Raw genomic sequence first — 20637 nt, forward strand, 5'->3', positions numbered from 1 at the left:
CTCAAAAATACCATCCAACACAAGCTGTAAGATGATGCTGATGATCCTCTTTAGGGGTCAAAACAGCACAACCATGTTTTATGAAAAAAAAAATCCATCAGCATTCTTTCCTGACTGCATGGAGATGAATCCTCTGAAGGCTTTATTTTCCAAAGACATAAGCATCCAGTCTCTCTCTCAGACACAAAGGTACATCTCTTTAGGACACCCCAAGTTAAAGGCTGATCCCTCTCATGCTGTTGTCCACACCCTCACTCCCCACAGAGCTGGTCAGCGCTCTGTTTCCACCCTGTCAGTGAGGCATGCAGGAATGCTTTTGATCAGATGTATCAGAGGTACACTGGTGACATATTTTGCCTGACAGTCGTGCTCTACTGCTTGACACAAAAAGCAGACTGAAAATATTTAAGCATTTCAAAAATGTTATCTGAAACACTTGTTTTCAAGCTTTTGGTACTGTTTCTCCCATGCTTGTCCATTCCACATTTTCAGCTTTACTAGCTTGCTTTTTCTCTTTTTTTCCCCTTCGCTAAACCAGACATTCATTCTTCATGCCTCCCTCTATTCCCCCATCTCCTGACACTGCCCACTGCCTTGCAATAGACGGCAACCCTGCCTTCCCTTTTCCAACACAGAAGCCATGTACTAGGTCATAGCTATGGTCCACCTATCCTCAAATAACATACTGCCTTGAAAAAAAGTACAAAATACCACTTAGGCTTATGTACTGTCACTTTCCTAACTCCTCACTGTTATAAATTCTGCCTGAAGGATGTGTAAACATACCCTACACTTCTGGTTTCTAAATGTGTATGTGTGTGTGTTTTAGTTACATTCAAAGTGAACAGTACCACCTTGCTTTCTAGGAGATACAAGTAACCTACCATATCACCTTTCATCACCTTTCACCTATCATTCCCATCTTCATTGTACCTTTCCAATATTTAATTCACTTGCAAGCTAATAGGAATACTTGAGGATTTCTCTAGAGAAAAAAAACCTAAACTAAGAGAAAATAAAGAATCAAAGCCCACCACTCTCCACACCCCAGGGAAACATACCAGTCAGTGACTATTCATTGATAGTTTTAAATCTGTTCACCAGATACACCATATCTAGACTTTTTACTATTTCAATTTTTTCTATCAGGACATTTGGGCTGCCAAATCCAATATTGTGGAATATATCATAAAGGCTAGTGTTTGTATGAAGCTATCAATCTGCTTGACTTAACATGAAATAAAATAAAAAGAGAACACAACAAGTGAATTCCATTTCCTGGTGGGATCTACTCAACCTATCTACCTTGGTCCTAGTCCTTTTTCAGTATTTCTGTCCAAAACCATGTCAAGCTGACAGTCTATAAACAGTCATAAGCTCTACTCACTCAGTTAAGCCCTGGCACAATTTAGTTTCCATCTGTAATCTGGAGCACACTAATTTTAGATTAGTAATCCATAGAGTTTTTTATATTACTTCTCTCCAATTCCTTGATACAAGTTATTGGCATCTTCTAAACTATGTCCTATTTTAATAGCTGTTGTTAAACATCATCCTGGCTTGCTAAAGTTGAAAGAATGCCATCAACATTTGTATCTGACTACGCCCCAGCTTTTTAATCACAAGCCTGACAACTCTATAGAGTATTGTCTTTAAGCACTACTATATAATTTTGACTTTTACCTGATCATGAACACCAATATTAAAATCCTTTTGTGTCTAATAAAAATCTGTCTTTCTTTCTGACTGTCCAGCTGTCCTCCCTCCATCCATGACATTTTCTTACTAATTTAATACACTGCTTCATTATCTTCTAATTTATATTCATGGAATAAAAGCTTAGAGACATCTATTTAGGGATTTCTTGTGGCAGGAGAAAGGAAAAGAATATTTTTTAAGCACTGTTTCCACCTCTATTCTCAAGCATTTTGTCTTTGCTATCTCTCTTGATTATGGATTCTTCCATGACTAGTCAGATTTTTGTAAGCCATTCAAAAGTGCTACACTTTTTGAGTTCTTATTTCATCTTTCCCCTTGTATTTTTCAAAAGCTTTCTACCTTCTGAATTTCTTCCTTTGAGGAAAAAAAAATTGAATTCATCTGACTACAAACGGACTTCTACAAGCAAAGATACGTACACCTGAGGTAGTTATCCTAGACTGACTTTGAAGCCAAAGGAGAGAAACAAGCAGGGCAATTGGGGACAAGTCATCCCACTCCTCAATATGTATCTAAAATAAAACATATAAAATTGTCGTGTAGAAAGGCCTCTCCTTATTCATTAATGTAAGCCTAGAACAGTGCAGCTCAGGTATATTTACCTACAGCACAGCTGTAGTAAGTTCAGCAACATAAATGCTTATCATAGGTATTTCCTACCAATTCTCATGAACAATTAGAATCCAACAGAGTATTCAACAGTAATGATAACCCACTAACCCACTGTAGGACAGAGAAATTACATTTCTAGTGGATTTCCACCTTAAGACACAACCATATTTATTTTCAGAATGTTAACAATTATTATTAGTTTCTTTGTTAAGAAGCTTATGTATTCAGAAAATAAACATTTCTGAGGTTCTTCACTGACTCTCAGATACCTATACTGACCTGTCAACAGCTGCCACCTTTGCTCAGAACTGTACATCTACAGGGTCATAGCCCTGAGCCTCATCTAACAAGCTCTGCAGAATATATACAGCCATTTCAAGTCTGACCTGTGTCTTTCAAATATTTCTGAAGATGCTTCTGTACATGCAAATTTCTCTAAGAAGACCTGTAGAACGTTTAGCAGACAGGACATTGTGCCAATTCTGCAGAGCCATTTGAGTGTTGCTTTATATGCTTTTCCCTCTGCTTCTAGTTGGGTCTTGCCCTTACCCTGTAAATCTAGGACCTAAGCCAGTTTCCTTGCTTTCACTGCTTTCCATGCATTACACAGAAGCTCCATTTACTGGTTGCAGTGTCTTCAGGGACATCACTACTCAAACAAAAGACCAAAACCCCTCATAGCAGGTATGATTTCAAGGAGACAGCAAGTAAATGTGTCTCACATAGGCTTTCTGCTATTTCATCCTTGTTTAGTTTAAGCTGTCAAAAACCCCTCTGTATGTTTTGAAAACATTTCAGGATGTTGATGAGGAACATTTATAGTTAGAGAATTAATCATTGCTCTGAATCCCAGAATCACATCAGATATCTAGAAAGGCTTTAAGGTTACATGGCTTTTAACAATCAAAATAACGGAACTTCACAGATCATTCTGGCCTCCATAAAATTGCTGACACACTAGTAAGATCCTTGCTCTAAAGAAACAGGAGCATCTGAACTTAATGCAGGTAGACTAAGTATTCAGTTGCTTTATTATTTTAAACCACTAATTTCTGCACAAGAGCTTCAGATAAGCACATATTCCATTGAATAATGCCATCAACTACAGGTAGAATGCTAGCAATTAATTTTTTTAAGAAATTATAGAACACAAGGCTGGTTTACTCTGCACAGAATGCACATCTAGGCAATGGGTAGAAAAAAACCCCATCCATTTGCACAGCTTCCTTTGCCTCTTTCTTATCCTTCTTGCCTGATACACATGTGTGTGTGTGTATACACATATGTACACATACACTAATAAAAATACAAGGCAAAGTATATCATTCTTGTATAGTGGAATTTCTTAATACAATTCGTTTCAAGCATGCGTATACACAAATATATATAAAGGAACATTAAGGATATACAAGTTGTTATGCAGAATGGTGAAAATCTTTCGGGAGGAAGTAAAATGTTTTCACTCTTCTACACAGAACAAAGCAGACAGCTTCCCCAGAAATAGCAGCACACATCAGAAATGCAGCTATCAAGTCTGCAAAGTCAACACTGCAATATAAAAATATTAATCCTATTCTCTAAGTATACAGAAGGTGAAGAGGGCAAGAGGAAAGAGAGTACTATAAACATTACTGTAAGAACCCTCTTAACAGCCTATGGCCTTCAGCAGAGTGCACAAACTCTTCCAAAGCTTTTACTACAACAAAGTAGTTAAAAAGGTTGTTGACTGATTAACCTCTTATTTCTGAGACCATGGAAAAAAGTTTGAAAAGGACTGAAAAAGTGCAGGTCCATAACAGAGAATAACAGCATTACAGAACAACTGGATGTGGGAGTTATTTCATGTACAGGCTGTGATGAAGACAAAAGCAAGCAGTTTAAGTTGCATCTAATGAATAGAGGTGAGTCAAGGAAAGGCAAAGAGATGAGTGATATGGTGAAAGCAAAGAGATAAAAGATCTCTGCACAGCATCCTGGAAAGCTAAAAGCAGGCCCTCTGTCCTTACACAAGAAGAGTTAAAAAAGGAGTGCAATGAAGAAGACAGAATGGCTCAGAGCTCCTCCAGGTCAATGCTCAAAGACCTACTAAAAGACCTATTACTGACCGAAATACACCTGGATGCCCAAAGGAGATTGCAAAAAAACTGCTCTGAGCAATAACCCTCTCTTCCACTGATAGTCTTACCTTGCTACAGGCAGAAGTTCTTGAATTAATTTTCTATGCTCTGCACTATGAAAGGAGGTATGTATTTAATCAAAAGATGTAAAAGGAAGCAGGGGGGGGAAGAAAAAATACTTCAGCAACACAAAACAAAGTTACAGAAGTATTTCTGATTTATTCACAAGAAAAATCCAAGTGCCAATAACAGGAAGCCTGAATTGGAGGAAAATGCTGGTTATCCATATTAAATTAAGAGATGTATTGTTAAATAAAAGCAGCTACGTTGACATCCACAGCTAAAAAAGATGCCTCAAGCTATCATCTGGAAAAACACTGTCACTGCATGGCACGTGGCTTCCTTCCCATATCCTTTGTTCATTTATTTGTTTCATAATAACTATTTGAAGCTTTAGGAAAAAACCAAAATAGCCTGTGTATGTCAATAGAAAAAAAACGGTGTTCATGCATCTTGGTCTATAAATTACTGCTTAAAGGGGAAAAATATGCCAAATTCAACTTAATTGATTTCAACTCAAAGGAATCATCCTTTCTAATTCAGATTTTTTTTAATGATACGGGATTAATTAATCTTCTTTTAAACAACACAAGCACATTGTTTAATGCCTATTTCACATACAGTTAACAAAGAGAACTTCTCTGCTGTGACGTGCCTCGGGGAGGCAGAGTTAGTTTCAGATAAGCATTGTCCCACCCCAAACCCCTTGTGAAGGGCAGCCCAGGAGTTCTGATTGGGTTTGAGTCCCTGGGGGTTTCTCCCTTGGTGTGTTTCTAGTGGTCCCTGACCCTGAACTCCACCCTCAAAGGTGGAGACCTTCAAGAGTTCTGTCCCTCAAAAACCCCTGCTCGGCCTCTGTTCGGGGCTCTCTGTTCTGGATCTGAGTTTGTTCCCATGATGAAGAAATGGTTTCATGAACAGGAGCCCGTCTCCTTGGTGTTCCATGCTGGTCTCCAGAACCCTGCGGTTTCTCTGGACGAGATCCTGAGGCTGTGGACTACAACACTTCTCAAGAAACAGGGCGATTAAACACACTTTTCAAGCAAAGAGTTAAAGCACATATCTGAACAATAAATGGTTTTGAGTGTAGCTTGAGTAGGAACAGCAGGTCAGTACTGAAAGCTTTCCATGCACATTATCACCTGTATTTTCTTCGTAACAAGTGCCTACGTAGGCAGATGGATTGGGCCATTTCCAACAGTTGCCCTGTCATTTTAAAGATGATTTCCATAAAAAGCATGCAGATGTAAATAGTGCTGGTTGATTTTCCTCTTTTACTTCCCTCCGTCCTGGTTGGCAGACACAACCTCTGCAGAGTCAAAACCAAGAACACTCAGACAAGACCTGTTCTTTTCTTTCAAACAGGGCTGGGGAGCAAAGAAGCTTTTTAAGAATACATTGTTAATTCCATAGATAGATGGATGGATGACCTATCCAAATCTGAAAGCCAGGGCCTGAAAACAACACCCTGCCTACTCAGGGAGATGGTGACCTCAACAAGTACCAGGTAAGACAGCATACACAATATTCAAGGTAAGACAAAGCTAGTGGCCAGCTGCTATTTCAGACAGAAAATAAGGGCCACTGCCCTAACACTCTTGTATTGGGTTTGCATGGCCAGGTTTTGGTTGCAGTGGAGACTACAAGGGTGGCTTCTGTGAGAAGTTGCCAGAGGCTTTCCCCATGTCTGGCAGAGCCAATGACAGCCAGCTGTGAGATGGACCTGCTGCTGGCCAAGACTGAGCCAGTCTGAAAAGGTAGTAGTGCCCCATGATAACATATTTAAGAAGGAAAAGAAGTTATTATGAAAAAAAAGATTAGTCTCAAAGAAGAGAGGAGTGAGAGTATGTGAGAGAAACACTATGAAAACACCAGGATCAGTGGAGTAGGAAAGGTAGGAGGTGCTCTAGGCACTGGAGCAGAGATTCCCCTGCATTTGTGGGGATGCAGTGATTCACCTGCAGCCCATGGAAGAGACCCACACCTGAGCAGGTAGAAGCCCAAAAGATGCTGTGACCCTGCTGGAAGTCTGTGCTGGAGCAGGCTCTCGGCAGGGATGCACAGACTCATGGAGAGAGGAGCCCATGCTGGAACAGGCTTCCTGGTATGACTTGTGACCCTGTGGGGGACACACACTGGGGGATCAGGCTGTGCCTGAAGGACTGCACCCTTTGGAAGAGTGACCCATGTTGGAACAGTTAAGAACTTAAATCCATGGGAAGGCCTCACACTGGAGAAGTTCCTGGAGAACTGTCTCCCATGGGAGTGATCCCACACTTGATCAGAGAAAGTCTCCTCTCCCTGAGCACCATCAGGAACAATCTGTGATGAACTGATCGTAGCCACCATTCTCCATCTCCCTTTGCCACTGTGTAGAGCCTGGGAAGAACAGAGGAGTGGGGGAAAGGTGCTTTTAAGCTTTGTTTTACTTCTCATTATTCTGCTTTAATTTTGAATGGTAATAAATTCAATTAATATCCCCAAGTCAAGTCTGTTTTGCCAGTGACAACATTTGATGAGTGATCTCTTTCTGTCCTTATTTTAACTCATGAATCTTTTATTTCCTTTCCCTGTCCAGTTGTGGAAGGCAGTGTTAGAGTGACTTTCATGGGTGCCTGGCATCCAGCCAGGGTCAAACCACCATAAACTCTTCTGAAGTTTAGCCCTAGCAGTTTTTAAGAGGTAGCTGGCAGATGAGCAGGTTACGTGTCTGAAGCTGCTTTTTCCAAAGAAAACGCATGTGCATGTAGTGTGATTAGAGGCTGAAGAAAACAGTCTCAACATATTACTACATTTTCCGAGAGGAAACATGCTGAACTTTGAGACAGTACGTAATTCAGGAAGAAGAGTAATAGAATGGGTATTGAAAGAATTTCCTGCCAAAGCACAAATATTATCAATATGTAAATCTTCACAGGAGGTACTTAATGCTTTTGATATTAAATACTCTGCCTATGCAAGTCTTTTCCTATTGCTCAATCCTCTTCAAAACTATCACGAAGCTTTCCAGATGAGATTACGTCAAGAATCCTCTGCCTAGATGGCATTTCTCAAGTGCATCCCAGTCTCATAAATTTCATTACAAGCTCACTTAGCAGGTTCTCATGGTTGCAAATAAAGCCAGTTTTAAGCCCAGAAAGACTCCTCTAAGCACTTGTTATTTGTTAAGCCACAACTCTTTTCATTACTGTTTTACTTTGTCAGCAGTAACACCCACCTCTATCATTCACAAATGTAACCTGACTGTCACCCATAATTCCCATTTTTCTTCTGCCATAAATACAAAAAATTCAGCTATTTCTACAGCCCATGTAAGCCATACCCTGAACAACTATCAGCTACCAATTACCTTGGCCCTGAATTAAATTTCCAATTATTTTAAGTCAAATGCTGTATTTGTTGAATTTTCTTTTTCTGAGTTTACTACAAGCTTTTCCGATCATTTGATCTTCAAAATTATTTGATCTGAGTCATCAGATCTACAAAACAAGGCTTTTTTAGAAACCTCTGCCCATTTCACCTGCTCCATCTGCAAAGAAAGAAATCATCAACTTAAAATCACAGCTTCCTCAGTGTCTGTCCTAATTTCAAATCCATATGCCATCTGACTAAACCATCATCTTTCAAGATATTTACAGCCAAATAAATAACTGGCTAAGAAGATATGTCTTTTGTCTTCTTACATTTTAATTAGCAAGCAATTCAAAGCCACTAAGAATGTCCATGCCTCTGCCCTCCTCCTCTCAGTCTTTCCACGTGACACCTACCCACATCATCTAAATTCCACTTTGACGCCACTGGTCTAGAATCTGACTGTAAATCCTTTCTGGGAGACCTCATACCTTGTTATGAAGAAGAAGTGTGCAGATGATGTACAGTGCTAGTCCTAATGGGACCTTCAAGCATTACTGGAATACAATATAATTTGAATCTGACAAGTTTACTGATCTTCACTGAATGCTATTTGCAAAACCCAAACTAGTGAAGTTTCTCAAATACAAAACATGGGAGTTTTGACATTGTAGATACTGTTTTACCTACCTACAATAATGTTTTTGTAAGAGCTCTGACCAGAATATTAAACTACAAAACAAGTCAAAAAGTCCAGAAAATCTTAGAGCATCTGCATCTTATGTGAAATGTAAAGGGACAGATTAATGTTTAGATTATGTCCTCTCATACTTTTATACAGACATGTACAAAAACATATTGGAGAAAAAAGGACACTGAGAACAAGGAAAAAAAAATTAACAACACAACTCAGTTTACCAAAAGCATAGATATTTAACATATGTACCAAGCAGATGCCTATGTTCTCTATGTTCTCTCAAGAAGGAATTCAATATCAACTTAAATATCAGCTAAAATCAGTTATGTGCTACAACCTCATTGCTCTTTTTCTGGTATGATAGCAATCACCCTTAAGTAGTGTCCTAATCACAGAAATTGTTCACTGTGTCTTATGGTGGTTATTTCAGCAACAGGGTCCACCCACACACATAATTAGTTGGCAGGACTGGAATTTTGAAATTGTCTCAATTGACTTCTAGAAAAGTATGAATCAACTTTTAACACTTCCTCTTTTTTTTTTTTTTTTGCAAGGGAGGGTGAAGGGGAAGATCACTGAACCCTAAAACAGTTGTGATGCTATGATACATCAGGGGTAAACCTGGACACATAAAATCTCCCTGACCTCCCCATCATTTTAAAGGGTTGGATCTCTTACAGGAAATATAAATTTCTAATACTTCCCCCACTCCCCTCCCCCCAGTTTTGCTTACTGGTGAATTTCTAGTTTCCACAAGAAACTAGTTCCTACAAGGCTTAGGATTTCAAATTGTAAATGAACCATTGGAGAGATGATAAAGATGTGAAATAATCTTGTGAAAACTTTCTAGTGGAGTCTAAAAACAAAACCAAGCAACCTGTACAAACAAGCAACTCTGAAAACTTAGAACTGAGTTTACAGTTAAAAATTTAACTCGATTTCATTTTTGGTTCTTCCTAACAGAGATTGGATGATTTCTAGATATTAAGACACAGACATCACAAGAAAGATTAAGCAGTAGAAAAGTTTGGCCTAATTCGTATGCCTGTGATAAATGAAATAAAAGTCTTAAACAGACAGCTATGTTTTAAGTGTCAAACATTTCTTGACGTCTGTGGCAGTTGGCAGCTGCAAACATCCGACTGAAAGCCCCATCTGCTGCTTCACAGCTTCCAGTCGAGGATGTTTACAGTCGCTCACTGTCAACAGCAATACACATTCCTTGGCTGTTTATTTTATATTATTAACATGCAGAAGCCTCCAAGCAGGTTAGTTATGATCACTACAACTTCTGTTGCTGTCTTGCTGCCCACAGATGTACACTGGACTGTTTTTATAGTATTTATTAATGAAATAAAGTACAGCTCCCAGAGGAACATTTGCAAACAGCCAGGCATATTTTCTATTCAAGCATTACACTTCTACTATTATGTTGCCTGCTTTACACCCAGTAAGAATTAAATAAAGACGTACAAAAAGAGCAACTTGCTTCCACTGTTGTATTTGTTTTTGTTCTCCAAGAGACTTGACCAGTCCTGTCACATTCATACAAAAACTGCATTACTCCACAACAAAGTTCACTTATCAGCACAGCAGCTAAAGATAGTAACCGGCACAAAAATAGAACCAACCCCTTCCTAAGGGTATTTCACTAAAGTGTCTGGGATGGCTTCCTTCCCCTCAGAAAAGTGGATACATGGAAATTATTTTATATTAGAAGTTAGCTTATGCAATATTTGCTTCTAATTAAAACCATTGGAAAAAAACCCACCACCCAGCCCACAGGGGACTGTGGGGAAGAGGGAAGAAGTTGTACAGCAGGCTCTGCAAAGGCTTCAATAAAGTTCAAGGTTTCTACAAATTATTTGAGCTAACCAGTTGCTGCTACTCTTCACGTAGAGTTGGCAGAATGGCATTTCTCACCAAATGAAAATGCCAAAAAGATTTGGCATAACAACGTCTCAGTTGTACAGTTCTGCTGTTTGTTTTTTGTTCTATATCCCATTTCCTTATTAAGTTAATGATGGGGAAAATTAAAGATTAATCACTCAACTATTTTTTTGAAGTCATATGAAACCGCAGCAGGCAAGCAGAGTGATTATATCACACTAATTAGAAGGTGTTTTTCCTTGAAAGTTTCTTACCCCCAAATGAAATTACCACACTGTAAACCGAGTAGGTTATGAAAAGACTAGCTGGAACGCAGAAGCCTGTGGCTTATTTACTCAAACTGATAAGTGTGAAGGATCTCTATAAATCACTTTCAAAACTCAGGGTTGTATTTTCTATACTAAGGTTAAGAAAATTAATCTTTCAGGCAGCAGGTGAAAACAAGCAGAATTATGCTAGGGCCTGTCCCTTTATTCAATATAAACTTTGAGCTCCTAAAGCTTCCTAGGGAATCACATTTTCTCAATGGGTCAAGTCACTAAGGAAACAAAGCAAACTTTATCAGTGCTGCACAACTCTACATTCCAGGAATTCCTAGCACTTGGCATCTATATACCACACCACAGCCACAGAATCCACTCACCCTCTCCTAGGGAGAGCTATCATGACAAGCTATGAAACTCTCAGTAAGGTCCCCAACTTTTCACCAAGTTGGCAATATGAGGAGGTAATGGCCTTTCCTATGTTAGATCTATTGAAGAACAGGAAAATAAGAAAATATATTTGCTATAACAATACTTCAGAATAAAAGGAAAAGAGTTTCTCTCTTGGCAAGTTCCATCTTATTTATTACAAACCAGCTAAGAAATACACTTAAATCACCTTGTAAAAAAATATGCATAGAAAGTAAAAAAAAAAACCAACAAAACAAAAAACCTCAAATGCAAAACACTGATTGCAGAATGGAAGTATTTCAGCCTAATTACACTTACTCATGACGATAAATTATCATTTCAATTGTAAATATACTGGCCTAATATCTATACCTTAAAGGGAGAAAATGTAGGATGGCTAAAAAATGGAATTCATTACATGAGGGTCATTATATCAGCAACCATATGCAATTCCACTCCATATATGACTACCTTTCCATTTTAAAAACACAAACAGATTATATCTGTATGAAAGTCAAAAGAAGGTCAGTCTAAAAGTGTGAGTCACTCAGTATGGACTGTTATGCAGGGGAAGGCAATGAGTTGTCTTTACCACTCTGATATTTAATTTGTAAAGTATTCTTACAGAGGTGTTTAGTAAGAAATTGTCCAAGACTCAAATAGCAATCAACAGGGCTTGATACATGCTGATCTTAATAAGGTGAAACACACCTAAACAGGTAAAATACACATAACACAAAAGAAACATAATTCAAACTTTTCAATGTCTTCATGAATTTATAGTTAATGTCCCAGAAAGAGAAAGGGGCAAACTGGTAGCACTTAAGCCCTGTTCTGTGAAAAAAAAAAAAATAAAAAAAGCTTTCCCATGCTTTTCTCTCATTCCCCTGAAATTTCTAAGTCAGATGAACGGATTATTGGTGACAAAGAAAGAACTACAAAAGCAAACAAACAACTAAACCAAAACTTGCCAAGTGTTCCTAGAATTCAAAAAAGGGCCTCTACCTCTTCTGTTACCTTCCATATAGATGAGGTGACGGGGTAAGTCAGACAGGTAAATTAGTTTTTAATCATATCAGATTAACACTGGAATAGCAATAGATGAAAATGCAAATTAAAAGCTACATAGAATTTGCAAAAAAATAACTCATGGCAATTATTTCCTAAATTGCTTTGTAGTTTACATTTTCAAATTTGCTTGTCAAAAACTTCAAGATCATCATTAAATATGGGAAAATATTATTCCTCCTCTTCCTGTCACTGACAGCAAAGGAAGATTAAGCACACATTACTTATATGAACTTGAGTTCACAGCTGTTATGACACAGCATGAGTATCTCCAACTGTTGCACATGAATCCAATTCTCCCAGCTGCATTTTAGCTCTAAAATGCCAGAAGCAACAGCCTCCCCCTGCACTAAGCAGGCAGTTGCATACAAACAATTGAAATTATGCACCAAACAATACACAAAACATCCAAACATTTGGGAATGAGATGTCAAAACTCTTGGTAAAAACATGAACAACATTTACTGCCTAGTTTTCTTGAGCATCTTCCCAAAATTCTCTCCTCAATGTCTAATCATTAAAGACTTTAATCAGCCTCTAATCCATCCAAGTGGATTACAGTGCACCTCACTAGCAATATATCTGGTGAAAAAAAGCCCAAGAACTTACTCCTTGGATATCAGCTGATTCTACTTCAGTCCCCTTCAAAAGGGATACCCACATCTCCAGGGAGAATTACATTCTTCATCCACCAAAGGCTGCTCCTCAGATTTCCAGGAATCTGAATCACATACATGAACAGAAGTTATTGTAATTCCAGAAGTTCAGCAGTTCATATCACATAGTTCTCATTATTAGGGCTGTCCACAAGAAGTCATATAGCTTTTAACAACCATTATTACAACTGTGTCCTTTTCTGGTACTGTCATTTAAAACTCAGAATGTGTTTAAAGTGACACATTACTCCTGAACGCAGCTGTCTCTCAATCCATGTAGATAAAGGTTAACTGCTAAGGAAGCATAAGTATTCAGAAACAACACTGAAGAATTTAAATTTCCCACCAGAGGTAGGCATAATGAATTCTCATTTATTATATTAAGAAACATAGAGATTACACAAACAAAACCACCCACATAATCTCAGATTTAACATCATTTCAGGAAAGCAAACTCCCCAGACCCTTTAAGATGGAGAAGAATTTATTCACACAATCATTCTAGAGGAAGAAGGACATAGAGAACTCCTGTTCTCTATGTTCCGATACACAAGACAGAACCACAGTATTAGGAAAAACCAAAAGAAACAGAGATTGAGAAGAGCATAGAAAAAACAAAGTAAGGAGAACTAAAGTAAACCAACCTAAAGTAGAGGAAGAAAACACACACAACAGTTCTGAAATCTAAGTTATGAGCACAAAACAAAAGCAAAAGAAGTGCAGGATGTAGCACTTATTAACTGAAATGTATCTACTCAAAACATATTATTTATCAATTTGCACTCCTTCTGAAGGTACTTGAATCCATTTTGGATGTGCCACATGAAACAAAGATGCCTTCAATGAACACATCTCCACCAACCAGCTGTAGCAACAAGTGAAAGCTAAAGAGGAGTATGAGCACTATTTATGCTCTGCTACAGCATCAGTGGACAGTATGGTGTTGCTTACTCCTCTCCATTTCAGTGTCATGAGGGAACTACTGTGAAGCCTGCAAACCTTAAGCACTGGCCAGAAAGGAATATGCAACAGGTTTGACTGTTCTTTGGTATCAGCTGGCAGAAGTGGGTGACACCCAGGTGGTTCAAAGCATTTCTCTCTCCTTGTCGGCAGAGCCAAGTGCCATGCCAGCTGCTGCTCCATGAGCAGTATAGTGTCTGACCTGAAACTGTGCCTAACTCCCCACTGCTGCATCACCTCCCAGTGCAGAGCCATTAAGTTTGTGGATTCTTATGTCAGATAAATACTAAGACCACGTACTGGGTCAGCACAAGAATAAACAGCATATATTAGAACAGAAAACAGTCTCCAATGGTAGTAACTTCTCATAGTTTTATGGGAGACGCATTGTCCAAGGAAGCCTAATATAACAGATCCCAAGCTTAGAAAAGGACATTTACTTAGCTTCAAAAGTGTGAACAAAATACCTGAAGCATTTACAACTCATTCAGCTGCACTGTCCATTTCAAAGGCAAAATACAGCTGCAGTGATAAGCCTCTGGCATAGGGGACACATTACAGTTATGGCACACACCTGAGATCCCTGCATGCAGGAACAGACATATGTTGGGCTGACCAGAACCGTGTATAAACAAAAAATTCTGCCCAAACATCCTCCAAGTTCTAGAACACTTTCATCCCATATTTTGCAAACTCTCTCCTAACACACATTTCTTATTTCCTTTATTCAGGACATGTAATTTCTGCTGAAGTCACATTCCTGGGGAACTATTTTATACCCTGCTGTAGGAAAGCAGGGACTTTAACTATGATCTAGCCCAGTGGCTCACACCTCACATGTTTCAAGTTTACCCTCATATTTCCAGTTTCAAGGTCAGGTTGTTAATGCAGGAATCATTTCTGCTTGCTTATAGGTAGGACACTGCATCCATCCCAGATTCCCTGCAAATACAAGGAAGGCCATTTCTTACTTCCCATCACTCCTTTCCTCATTTAGAGCTCAAACACAAAACTGGGACATAAAGACTCTCAAAATAATTAGCACAATCATAATGTTTATCCTTTATCTCCAGCAGATCAAAACAAATACAGCCTCTGACCCCTACACTATTGCAACTTCATATGCTCCACAGTGAACTGCACAAGCATCCAGATGTTGCAGAAGAGTCTGCAAGGCTTCACCTCACACCTTACCCATGAGGTTGTGCAATGCATTGATTATTCTTGTCCCAAAGGTACTTGAACATTACCAGAAATAAGTTCTAGATGAAAGAGAACTACTGGGTACTATGTGAAGCAAAACATCCACTAGAATTGTGTAGAAAACAGCCTTATTAAGAACACAATTTCTAAAGTATTTTAGAAAACACTTGTTTATTCATAGCGAAAGAAATATATAACAGCGACATTTAAAGAACAAAACTAGAGTTCGTGTGCAGCAAATGTACTAACCTTTGCACACATACCCACTGGGGCAATATACCTACTCAAGTCCCATTCTTCATTTATTTCCAGCAGCCTCTCCTTTCCTTGGGTGTGACCAGGCTTATGTAATGAGGGGACAGAATGAGGCTGAACATCAGTCAACACTTGCTTGATCCCACAGTTCGAAATTAAATATTCTGGCCTATCAGATAAAATGCCGACATCATACTGACAGGGCCATAAACCTGAATCTTGTTAATGTTAACCTGTATCCTCATCCCCCTGAAAAGGTCTTTCCTCTCAACTTTTCAGAAGCAGAAGTTACAAGAGACTCATAAGCACATGACAAAAACACGCCCACCAAGTTGAAAGAGCGGCATAATTCAGTCCTACAAAGAAGGAGAAAGCATTAGACTTATCAGTGAAGCAAAGAGGAGAGAAGGCTTACCACCATAAATGCCCTAGCTAAGACACTGGGGAAGCTCCAAAGTGCTCAAAAAACTACTACAAAGTAATCAATGCTGACATGCCAAAGAACACACACACTTCTGCAAGAAGAGAAGGCAGAGTGAGCCCTTCTGGAACAGCTAAAATGGAGCTGCATGTGAGAAATGACAGGTAGGAGAAAGGCACAAAATGAGAAGAAACCCCTACTGATTAACTCCAGGCACTGGGAAATTATTCTTCTTCCTCACCTTCACCCCAAAGTTTTCAGTATAAGTCACAAAGAGTTACTCTAAATGTTGCCCATACACAACTTTTCACACATCCAAACAGGCCGAGTAACTGCATTTTACTCATGATAGCAGAAATAACTGCCCAGAGATTATGGAAAAGAAACAGAAAAAGAAACAGGGCATATATGAAACCTTTTTCTATTAAAAAAAATCAACACTTTTCTGATGGTCAATAGTGAGGAAAATCCCTGGTGGATAAATATAGATTTAGTAGTCAGCTAAAAATTAGAGCTATGAGTCCATCTCTTGACAGGTCCAAGAACAGTTCTCAGTTGCTTAGACTCATAGAAAGTTTATAATCAACTTGCTGCAAAAGCTTTAATTTAGAACATGTGTCACTAAGGAAAACCACTGAAGCAAGACCTGACTTTATTTTTCAATTGTCTTAACAACTAATCCCCTTGGGATTATGTCGGGCATGTCACATTAGGATGGCTTGGGCTCACCTTGACCAGTGAGTATGTTAAAATGCAACTAAACCTGTCTACGTATACACTCTAACACATGCTTCTAAAATTTCAAATGGTAACAGAGAAAAAGCATCTATGGATCTAACACTCATCGAGAACATATTATCATGTGTTTTATTCAACATGAAATGTCATAGACAAAAGCAGTCCTACAGAATAACATAAAACTTATTTTCTACATACTTGAACTTAAAAGAGAAGGGGAAACTTTTCTGCACAAAAATCTATTCACTGTGGTAGGCTGCTATTGTAAAAGGTGTACTTACACAGTACAAGTTTTTGGTACAAAGGGTTACATATGCATATGGCTGAGTTAATAAACTGGAGTTGAGAATAAGCCTTTCCTGTTCCGGTTAATTTATGGCCCAGTGCTACATTCCTTTCGCAGTGCCATAATCTTCCGAGAATAACTTCACATTATCCTCTTCATAGTAATCTAGGAATGCAGATAGAAAGAACATCAACCATCACCCTCATAAGACTCTCCCTCTTAACCCTCAAGGGTTTAGGCGCCTGATAAAGTTTTAGATATTATTAAAACTTCAATCATCCATTCTTGGCTGTTACTACCCTCCAAGCACACAGCTTCCTGCCAGCGGCTACTTGTACCAACACTGAAGCCTTCATAACACTGATTGAACCAATACTGCACGTCCAAACCACCATGTGGTTCTCAAATCCCCTTCTCACCCTCTCACTTCTCAACTGCTGAAGTGCAAGAATGTGCAACTTCCAGGTATGTCCTTTATCCCAACAATAAAATAATGAATTTGGGAATACACCAGAAATCTTTTTGTACAATACAAACACTAGGACAAGAAAAGTTTAGGTTTAAATCCCCCTCTAGGCCTGTCTCAGCCACAATTCAAAACTTGGTTTTCACTCCCCCTTCGGAATGTCTGTGCCTATGTGGTGATGCCATCCATGCTTTGACCACTGCTTTCAACAGGAGAGGTTCAGACCAGGAGCTTCTGCCACCCAGGAGAGCCACCACATTCAAATCACTCCTCCAACTCAGTGAGATGACCCCCTTTTGGGGAAGGAGACCCTGCCTGCTCAGGCATCTCATTCCAGGGCAGCGCTTGCAACTGCAAAAAACAAATGGATTGACACCTTCACCTAGCTAGACCCAAGACTTAGGCCTCTATAAAAGCTAAGCTGCAGAGATCTCTCTCTATATGTCCTGCTGGTTCCTGAGGTTGTCCTCTGAGGTGAGAGAGGACACCTTGCATGGCCTTTTCCTGCAAGTCCCAAAGACAAAGCGGGTGCCAGCTCTGGGCTACGGGCATCAGCTGCAGGTCAGGCATCTGCACACTCCAGCCCTTAAGCTACCCTGGATGTTTTGCCTCCTCCTTCTGTCAACTGTACAGAAAGTACAGACATGCTCTTGGCACATTTATCTTCATTCATTTCACTAAAGAATCAGTGAAATGAATCATGTGTGGTACTTGTATCTATTCTACTAAAATAAACAGAACTCAACCACAGGATCGCTTTTTAGTATTCAAAGAACTCGTGTGCTGGTGGATACAGCCCTGATGAATACCTGTTCAGAGACAATCCCTGTCCCTGTGGGCTTTAACAGCTCCTAACCCAACAGTGTCAGGGCAGTTACTGGGCTGCAAATGCACCTTGAACATCATATTTGTCTTCACAGTTAGGGCAAGGGCACTCCAGTACAAAAGCAGCATTGACAAAATAGCTTAGAAAACTACAACAGCAATGCTAGGTCTCTAACTTTGTAAGTAGATTAATGACTAAGAACTATTAATTAGTTTTCAATGGTAACAGCAAAGAGCTAATGATGTATTAGGAATCACTGACACTGCATCTAACATTTAGTATTTCCCTCATTTCTCATGAGGCAATAGACATGCTTACAAAGTCATGATATGAGACAAGAGGTCTAAACACACAAAAAACTATTACCAACTATATTAACCTCATCGGGAAATCTATCCAGAAAATGAACCCAGTAAAAATTAATTTTTGCCCAGATCTTTCGACAGTGAGCTCATACGTAATGCTTCCAATCCCTGTATCTGTATGAGTTTGAGTTACAACAAAGCTATGCCATAAAAAGGTAGCATGCATATTAACATGGGTATTTTAGGTTTGAGTTTACATGCCAAGTTTTTGAGGAGAGAGAGAGTTATCTTCTGCAATCGACCTTTTTAAACTCAGCCTTCTCCATTCAAACAGCTGGCATATAGAGGAGCTTAAAACATAAAAAGCAAAGTGACCTATTGTGTTTTGACTCAAAGTAGATACAGAAGTAACCTTCAAGGTTACCTTGCCCTATGTGCGGCCTCAGGAAGGAAAAACCCACAGCTTCAGCAAAGGAATTTCTTGCCTGGCTGGAGGCCACACCCGCCACAACAACTGATGGCAGGAAAGCATTTGGATTCACAACTCTACCCGTAGCACCCAGCCGGAGGCGAAGCAAAACTTTCTCATTTTCGGAGAAGAAAAGAAACTCTTGCTCAATAAGTAGCAATTATGCTGCAGAATTTATATGCTGAGCACGGCTGAATGTACGAGCACCAGATCAGTCAACCATAGCTTTAGTGCTTTGAGTATGATTAACAGAATGAACTTTCAAAGGTCAATTAAATGTCAACACATTTTAAAGAGATATTCTTCTTAAACTGGGGCAATGTGTAACAGTACCTTCCAGAACTGCTGTGCACTTTCACCTTAAAATTTTATCCATCTTATACTTAAATGTGCAGATATAAAGATAATAACTAATTAACCTTTGATAGAAAATAACAGCTATTTACGCTCCTGGTTTTTCTGTCACTAAGCTGTCTTTATTACTTGTGTCTTAGCAAACACACAGGGATGCTTGCCCCAAAATTTCATTTCAATTGCTGAGGCTGTGAGCAAAGCAAGAATTAAAGGAGCAAGAACAGTTCGTAAGTCTAATAACTTACTAAATGAAAATGAGAAGAGGCTTTTGATATGCAATTGAGCTGCTCCGATGTGAATCTGCGGGAGGATGGGGGGGACGGGACCGTAACTGAATTAATTATGAACGCATTAATCATGACTTTAGGCAGCCCAGTGATTCATCTCTTCACTTCTAAACACTTCAGAAAATTCAAACTTCAGCTAACTATCTCAGGACATCTTAAAACAATCGCTGAAAAGCTGAACGCTCAGTTAGATACATTTAAGTTACTCCTCAGACCGGATGCTCAAATAATTAGTTTAAAAGTTTAAAAAAACCACAAAAAACAACAAAGTCTCCATTTCAGCACAAACTAAAAGGATCAAAATCCCGACCAAGGCCTCTCAACAGTACCATAATCATTCTGACATGAGCAATATTTATTCAAGACCAGAGCTAAAGAATAATTTAAGAGTTGAGAAAAACCAGCGAAGAGCCGCACTCTGCGCGGGCGCCAGAAGAAAACCGCCTGGAGAATCCTCCTTTCACACGGGCAGCGGTCCCGGCACCTCTCCACAGGTAGGACTGTAACTCCACGCAATTTTAGGAAGAGCTTTTTAGGGGGTTCCCGCTCTGGCCCTGACAGTCCCGCGAGGTTTTGGGTCAGGTGCCACGGGGTAGCGCACGGCGACGGCTCTCCCCAGACAGGGAGACAACCAGTGTGGACAACCTTCCAAGTTCCTACAAAGTTTCCAGACTCGAGGGCTGCCTGACCCCCACCGGCTCCGCGGGGCCCGCTGGGCACGGCCGCCCCGTCCTGCCGCACCTGCGGCCGCGGCCGGAGCCCCGGGAGCTGCGGGCGGAGCGGGAGCGCGGCCCGGCCCGCAGGTGCCGCGGGACCCCCGCCCGCTCCTTACCTGGACGGGTCCCGCCCAACTTTCCCACTCCGGGCGAAACTTGCGGCAGACAGCGGACTCACTCCCGACGGCCATCTCCAGTCCAGTCCAGTTCAGCCCGTCCCGTCCCGTTCCGCCCCAGCCCCCCGTCAGCCCGGCCACAGGGGCGGGGAAAAGGGGCGGAGGGAAGCGAGCCCGCCCCGCGGCGGGCATTGTACGCCCCCGGAGCGCCCTTCCCGGCGGTTGAGGCGGCGTAAGCTCCTCCTCCCCTCGCCATGTTCTTTGTTTCTCCGGTTTTTCCCGGCCGTTCCCGGTGAAGCCGCGGCCGCCCCGGCGGGGCCGGCGGAGGGGAGCTGGGCCGCCCCGGCCGCAGGTGACCGAGCGGCCGCCCCCGCCCGAGCGCCGCCCCCCC

General features: G+C 40.3%; 1 long non-coding RNA gene across 2 annotated transcripts in view; it reads right to left on the reverse strand.

Annotated features, from left to right (window-relative positions):
• LOC111925818 (uncharacterized) overlaps positions 1-20620 on the reverse strand; it is a 56859-nt gene extending 36239 nt beyond the window's left edge. Inside the window, exon 1 of one of the 2 annotated variants that reach the window (XR_015282937.1) lies at positions 20247-20612. This is a non-coding gene — a long non-coding RNA (uncharacterized LOC111925818). Of the gene's footprint in view, positions 1-20246 lie in introns of both variants that reach the window. The other variant, XR_015282936.1, reaches the window with a different exon arrangement.
• Positions 20621-20637: the final 17 nt, after the last annotated feature.

This window comes from Cyanistes caeruleus, chromosome 2 (assembly GCF_971803275.1).
Source record: "Cyanistes caeruleus chromosome 2, bCyaCae1.hap1.1, whole genome shotgun sequence".
In the NCBI taxonomy this organism is placed as follows: Eukaryota; Metazoa; Chordata; class Aves; order Passeriformes; family Paridae; genus Cyanistes; species Cyanistes caeruleus.